Raw genomic sequence first — 8,207 nt, 5'->3', positions numbered from 1 at the left:
TATCAATTATAATGATTTAAAGTTTATCTTAAAATATATTTTATGGAATATGATATTTTTTATGAATGTGCCAGTGAAATTCTGTTCGTTTAATTTTGTTTGCCAATGCGAACCGTGATCTGGCTTTGAACTGTCGTCTTAACGTCTAAAGCCCGCAAGAACAATTTTCCTATCACTTGGAATTATAATTATATTTTTATAAAAATTTTAGAATATATAACAATTAAGAAATTGGAAAATACATACGAGAACTTGATTAGACGAATAGTCTAAAAACGTCCGTAGAAATTGGAAATCACAAAAATAAAAATAAAAACTAAATAATATTAAAGAACTACATATAGACAATATATAGAATGAAAATTATAATTAATAATTTTAGAATTAGTGAAAAATATATGAAACCGTAATATAAGTTACTCATCGACTTATATTTGTGGTATTTACTAAAACAACCAAGGTTTGCAGAGTTATAAATGTAAAAATGTTTTAATTGGCAATTTACTTTCAATCCAAATGGTTCTTGTCCAAGCTAAGTTTACCATCAGTGCGCCTAGAAGGTGTGCCGAGAGTTGCTTACAGCGCTCCAAGTGGCTCTTGGCAAACCATATCGATGGGCGCTTTCTACGAGGAGCGGTGGGTAGAGGGGAAGTGACTTTTTTCGCCGGACGCGCCATCTATATTTATGGCGGGCAACTGAGCCCGCACCGCATCTACCATTATAATATCTTTGCTATAACTAATGACGAAAATTCTGAAAATTCAAACAATAAGGCTGTATTCTGTAAATGAAGCATATTTAACGTTAAAATTCAAGTTCTTAAATTGAAGGCCTAAAAATTTACAAGTTTTACAATTAGTGTTGTGTAAATTGTATTGACATCTTAAAAGAGTATAAATAGTTCTTAAATTAGTTTTTAAATTTTCGAAAGTTTACCTTCTTTACATACCTAGATGTCAAAAAAGCAAGCCCGTGAAGTTGGCACCCCAACTCTAAAATATCAGATTTTTTTATATGGAATCGTTTGGTGGTCGTTTGGTGGTGTTTGGTATTGATTTCTGAACGTTTGGTGGTCGAAATTAGAGGATATATCGGATCTTTTGGAAAATACATGTGGCCCGTGATGGGACTCTGCGCATGCTTATGCGCATGTGTGATTGGTGCGAAATTTGAATTTGAAAATGCTCTTTTTCAATGTGAACGCTGTTTGACAAGTATAATTGTACATAATTGTAGTTTTTAAGTTTTCGAACATTATAAGTTTTATTATTTTTGAAATCTGAACTCTCTTATTATTTTATATTTTAAGTTGTTCGACTTTTAATTACATTGAAATAAGTTCCTTTACTGTAAACTAAATCAAACAATACTTAAAAAGACAACTGTAACAGAAACATAATTCAGTATCAATTTAGTATCGCGCTCGGTCTTTGTATTTTTCCCACATTTGTTCACCTTTTGCAATACATTTTATTCTCAGCTACCTTCAAAAACGTATCATATCAATCAATTTATATTATTAAAATTTATAATATTCATTGGCATTGTTTATTCTCAGCTACCTCCAAAAACGTATCATTTCAATCATTTTGTAATATTAAAATTCATAATATTCATTGGTATGAAACATAAGTATTTTATTGATTTGTTTTTATAAATATTTTTTAATCTTGTTTTTTGAAAATTGAAAGAAAATCTACTCATTCTGTCTCGAAATTATTTATACAAAACTTGTAGATCGTTTTTAGGTGAACAAATTTGTTCGATTAATTTTTTTCAATACCTTGTTTCGTTTTCCAAAAAATCTTATTTTTTATTTTTAATGTTATTTTTAAGATTAATAATATTATTTTATTAATTATTTACTGATAATTAATATTAATTTTTAATGTGATCTAATTTTTCTACGTGTCCTATCAAAATATTATTCATTACAAATTTTTAACTCTTTTTTGGATGAACAACTTTTGTCAATCCATTTGTTTCATAGTTTGTGTCGTTTGTTCAAAAATGGAATCGTTTAATTTTTATTTTGGTTTTCTACGTATAAAACAAAAACCACGCATCCTATCAAACAAGTATTCAAAACAAATTTGTAGTTCTTTTTGGATTGTTTATGTGGCTTGTGTCGTTTGTGTCGTTTGTGTCGTTTATGCTAAGTTCCTCTAAATTTTATAAAAGGTTATTAAAGAATAGTGACATAATTTAAGACTGAAGAATTAGCTATGAACTGAAATTCCTGGATGGTAAATAATATTAATCTTTAAATTTTGTTTGTATTTTTTGGGGGGCATTCTGAAAATTTTGACAATAATTACAAATTCAGACAAATTATCTTCATCTAAAAAAACACATAAAGTGTACTTTAAATTTTCATTTGAAGATTTCTTGAAGAATTATGCACTATCATGTGGAAATATGTACCTACAGCTAGGAGAGGAAAGTCACATTTTGAGTAAACGAGTTGATAAGGCAAGAGAGAATTTTTCAGAAGTTTACTTCTATGCAATATTTTTAGGACATGCAGTTTCAAAATTTCGTGTTCTTAATAAATATTTATCTGAAATCCGTTTTTTTTTCTGCGTTAATATAAATATTGGTTCTAAAAAGTTTGTGTAAGTGTATTTCTGAAAAAGTTCATATATTATATATTCTGTTTAAGACTTAAAAATCTTTTTTCAGTGCTATAATCCATTGAAAAAATATATATTTCATTCTTGAAGGATAAAAACTTATTAGCTTCTTATTGCAAATATTTTCGCTGCAGAATAGAGAAATCCAGATAACTCTATATGAAACTACTATCAGAAAGCTATAATGTTCGAAAACTTAAAAACTACAATTATGTACAATTATACTTGCCAAACAGCGTTCACATTGAAAAAGAGCATTTTCAAATTCAAATTTCGCACCAATCACACATGCGCATAAGCATGCGCAGAGTCCCATCACGAGCCACATGTATTTTCTAAAAGATTCGATATATCCTGCGAACGACCACCAAACCAAATGATGTCATAAGGAATTAAAAAAGAAAATCGAAGTGGGGTGCTAACGGAAGTTGCCGCACCAATTCTGAAAACTTGATAACTTTTTTTATTTTAACCACCAAACGTTCACGAGCGACTACCAAACACTATCAAACGACCACCAAACGATACCAAAAAGAATTTTTTGAAAATATTAAAAAGTGCTGTGCCACCATGAAGTTGGCACCCCAAATTTGAAAAATCAATAACTTTTTCAATTTTGACCACCAAACCTTCAAAGTTGACGACCAAACACCACCAAACGACCATCAAAGGATTCCATATAAAAAAATCTGATATTTGAGAGTTGGGGTGCCAACTTCACGGGCTTTAGCGAAAGAAACGTTACCGGTAATGACGGTGATTTTCCTGCTAAAATTACGGAGAATATTACCGCGACCCAACTCTAATTGCGTTGCCTTTTTGCGTAATGCGTCAAATCACTAGACATTTCAGCCAATCACAGTTTTTCTCTGAATAACTAGGAGTAGGGACCCTGTAGTGAGGGACGCGCCAAAGGCTATGTGGAGGGGAGAATTGGAACGGAAGTTCATGTGAGAATTTTACACTTTTGTACAATTTTAGACATTTCTATACTAATTTCACGCCGCTGCGCGTAAGTCCACTTTTGACATACGTTTAGCGTACTGAAATTCCACAACCTTTTTTACAATGTATATGTTTTAAATATTTTTGTCATTGAGGTCTTTAATATTATTAATTTTTTCGTTAGATACATTAATAATTTTCACACCAAATATTTTTTTTAACTTTAACAAATAATAAAATCATTAATATGAGCAAAATAAATCACAAAAATATTTTTTTTAATTTTTCTAAATATTAAAAAAAATTTTTTGAAAATATTTTTAAAAAGACTTGATTAGCTAATCAAGTACGACCAGTCCTTACGGTGGGGCTCTCCGGCCAATCACAGGCATCGTAAAGAGTATACCTAAGAACATCATGACCTGATACCTCAGTTTCAGGTCAGCCCTGAAGATGTGAACTGCAATGTTCACGAAACGTCGGCAAACAATTCGTAGTTTTTTACACGAGTGAAACCTGAAATATCTCTTTTTATCAAAATGAATCATCGTGAAAGCATAATATCTATTATCAAGGAACTCTACGGGAAGAGTATTCTTACTAAAACCAATACCTTTAGTAAGCTCAGGACGTCTCAAAGTAATCTACTAACATCCTTAGCTTTTTTGAAACGGTGCAGGGACAACAAAATCGTCCCAAAATTCTTACAACTGAAAAATAATTTGGGAACATCTAAATCCAAATCGATTCTGCATAACACAAGTTTGCTTCTCGTGAAAGAAAGAATACAGCATACCAATTTTTTTTTGCACACTACCTCTAAAAAACTATTAAAACTTCACCTTTTCCTATCACATACCCTCAGATTTAACATTTGGTCCACATTGGACCGCATATCGTTTGACCAATCCCAAAGGATTAAAGAACTTTCCACCCAAAAACAAAAAACAAAATTTGACAAATTATTTCCCGTAAAGCAAACTCAACTAACAAATACAGTAAAAACATCTCTGACCACCCTCTCAACCATGAAATGATTTTAGCCTTATCTAAAGGGCATAATTTTTCTGTAACTCCATCAAAAATCCCAAAAGAAGAAATAATCAGCAATTTAGAATCCACAATATATACCCTTCCACCCGAAAAAGCGAATGACATACGACGCAGGACGGCCAACATTTTACGCCAAGCTCAAGTCCCCTCATTAAACTTAACAAAGCAGGAAAAAACCGCAATTAAAGAACTCAATCAAAATAAAGATATTATAATATTACCCGCAGACAAAGGCAACACAACAGTAATAATGAATAAAGAAGACTATAACAACAAAATCATGGACCTTCTAACTGACGACATATACAAAAAACTTAAAAAGGACCCCTCGAAAACAACAATCAGTAAAACAAAAACTCTTCTCAAACACTATAAACTTGACAGCCAAACAATATCTGACTTAATACCTACTAATCCCATCTCTCCAAGACTTTAGAGACTCCCGAAAACCCACAAAGAAAACATTCCACTTAGACCGATCGTCAGCGCAATAAACTCACCAACTTACAACCTAGGACGTTTCCTCGCTGCAAAACTAAATCCTTTTACAGGAAACTCCATCACTAACGCTCAAAACTCATTTGACTTTATTAAAAAGATACAACAGATTCATATTCAACCCCAAGACATCATAGTGAGTTTCGACATAGTATCTCTTTTTCTGAAAGTACCAATCTCGGATACAATTGATATTATTAATTCTATGACAAACTTCCCTTCCGAGCTCGTACCTTTGATAGAGCACTGTCTCAGTAATACCTACTTCTCGTTCAATAACCAATTCTACGAACAAGCCTCAGGGGCAGCAATGGGATCCCCAATCTCACCTGTAATAGCCAATGTCTTTATGGAACATCTAGAAACTAAAATCTTCAACCAAGCCAAACTTAAACCAGAATTCTGGTTCCGTTACGTTGATGACACATTTGTGATCTGGCGATATGGACGAGATGAACTAAATCAGTTTTTCGATTTTATCAATCAATTACATCTTAATATCCAGTTCACCATGGAAATAGAACAAAAAAGAAAATTGCCTTTCTTGGACGTATTAGTTTACAAAAAATCTGATAACACATTAGGACATGAAGTTTACAGAAAACCCACGTATACAAACAGACACCTACATGCCTCCTCCCACCATTACCCATCTCAAAAACAACACCATTACCCATCTCAAAAACAATCAGTCATCAACTCCCTCGTATACAGAGCTGTCTCCATAACAGACAAAGATAACTTACAAAAGGAATTACAAAACGTTAAACAAATCCTAATACAAAACGATTACATAAACAAACAAATTGATAAAGTAATAAGAAGACACACTCAAAAAAGAAAGTCAACACAACCTACGAAAGAAAGAAATTGAAAAATGACCACCACCCTACCCTACATCTAAGGTGTCACAGAACAAATAGAAAGAATTCTCAACAAACACAACATCCAAACCATATTTAAACCACCTGCGAAAATAGGACAACTACTAAATAACCCTAAAGATAAAACGGTAGCTCTCAATGATCCAGGAGTATATAAAATCCCTTGTTCTTGTGGCAAAGTCTATATTGGAGAATCCGGGAGAGCGGTGAGCCAACGTATTAAGAAACATGAAAACAAAGTCAGACTAAAACATTTCACGCAATCAGCACTAGCTGAACATCATATCGAAACAGGACATAACATTTAATTTGATGAAATGATAGTCATTGCAAAAACAAAACAAATTTCCAAGAAAACATAGGGAAGCAATCGAAATCTTAAAACATCCTAAGAACATCAATAGGCAAAATGGATATAATACCAATCCGATTTGGCTTTCCGTTTTCCCGGATTTTTTAATAAAGAGTTGATTGGCCAATTAAGTACGACCAGTCCCCACGGCGGTGCGCTCTGACCAATCACAGGTATCGTAAAGAGTATAAGAACATGATGACCTGATACCTCAGTTTCAGGACAGCCCTGAAGATGTGAACTGCAATGTTCACGAAACGTCGGCAAACAGTTCCTAGTTTTTTACACGAGTGAAACCCGAAATATTTCTTTTTATCAAAATGAATCATCGTGAAAGCATAAAATCTATTATCACAAAAATATCAAGTTCGAACTGCTTTCAAAATGTATCTCAAAATTAAATTTGATTCATATTAAGGGCATGTGACACAGCTAAATACCTATATTACCGACCTCACTTTTTCAGTTCACTGAGTGTTTTTTTAAACCTAAGAACTTTTTTTATAAATAAAATATAAATAATAAATAATAATAAAATATAAATATAAAATATATAAAACTTTGGAAAATGTATTAGAGTACAATAAAGTACGTTTAGGTACTGTATTTTGGTAGGAACTTTACTGAAAATTATTTTATCTTTTTTCTGAACCTCGACATTTTTGAACGTTCCAACTTTTTTTATACATAAAATATCGGTCTCAAACTTTGAGAAATGCAAGAGCCGAAAGAAAACTACGTTTAAGTACAAATCTTAATAATAAAAGATGTAAAAAAATTTTTCAACTATCAATTCCATCGGCATCAGCCGGTAACGTTGTACACGAAAATACGAACCCTCTAGAGCCTTGTCTAGTGGCCGCCAGGGTTCGTATTTTCGTGTACAACGTTACCGGCTGATTCCGATGGAATTGATTGTTGAAATTTTTTTTACATCTTTTATTATTAAGATTTGTACTTAAACATAATTTTCTTTCGGCTCTTGCATTTCTCAAAGTTTGAGACCGATATTTTATGTATAAAAAAAGTTGGAACGTTCAAAAAATGTCGAGGTTCAGAAAAAAGATAAAATAATATTCAGTGAAGTTCCTACCAAAGTGCAGTACCTAAACGTACTTTATTGTACTCTAATACATTTTCCAAAGTTTCAGCTCGATATTTTATTTACAGAAAAAGTTCTCAGGTTCAAAAAAACATTCAGTGAACTGAAAAAGTGAGGTCGGTAATATATGTATTTAGCTGTGTCACATGCCCTTAAAATACATATTTTCATGACTTTTTCTTTTTTTAAATAATTAGTAATAGTTAGACTTATTTTTTCATCAATTTTTTTTGTTTATTTGCAAACAGCATTAAGTTTTTAATTCGTTTTTCTTTTTCTTAATGCAATTCAATGAAAAAGATAGGCCTACTTTTTGCGGCGCCATCTGTTGGATTAGTTTTACCTACAATTCCCCTCCGGATTGTAAGAAAACAGAAAAGTGGGGGTGATGTATGGGGCTGGTTTTAGGTGTAGAAATTTTATAACAAGAGTTCATTTAGAAAAATGTATCATGAGTTAAGTATTACCGTTTTAGTAACGACGCCTTAAGTATTAGGAAATTATTATGGTCATACTTAATATACTGACTGTTACACATGTTTTTTACCAGTATCTTCGAAAAGTAAATCTTATCGAAATAATTCATCGCACAGCCTAACCACTTCAAGATGCCAACAAGCTCTATTCGCATACCGAATCAGTGATCCCAGATCTGAAACGAGACGTGGTCCAATACTATGACACGTCTATGCCCGTGTGAATATGGTAGGAGACGATATAAATGCCTGGGTTGCGCGCG

Source organism: Belonocnema kinseyi, chromosome 10 (assembly GCF_010883055.1).
Source record: "Belonocnema kinseyi isolate 2016_QV_RU_SX_M_011 chromosome 10, B_treatae_v1, whole genome shotgun sequence".
Taxonomy (NCBI): Eukaryota; Metazoa; Arthropoda; class Insecta; order Hymenoptera; family Cynipidae; genus Belonocnema; species Belonocnema kinseyi.
The sequence above is the reverse complement of the archived record's forward strand: the minus strand, read 5'-3'. Positions refer to the sequence as shown.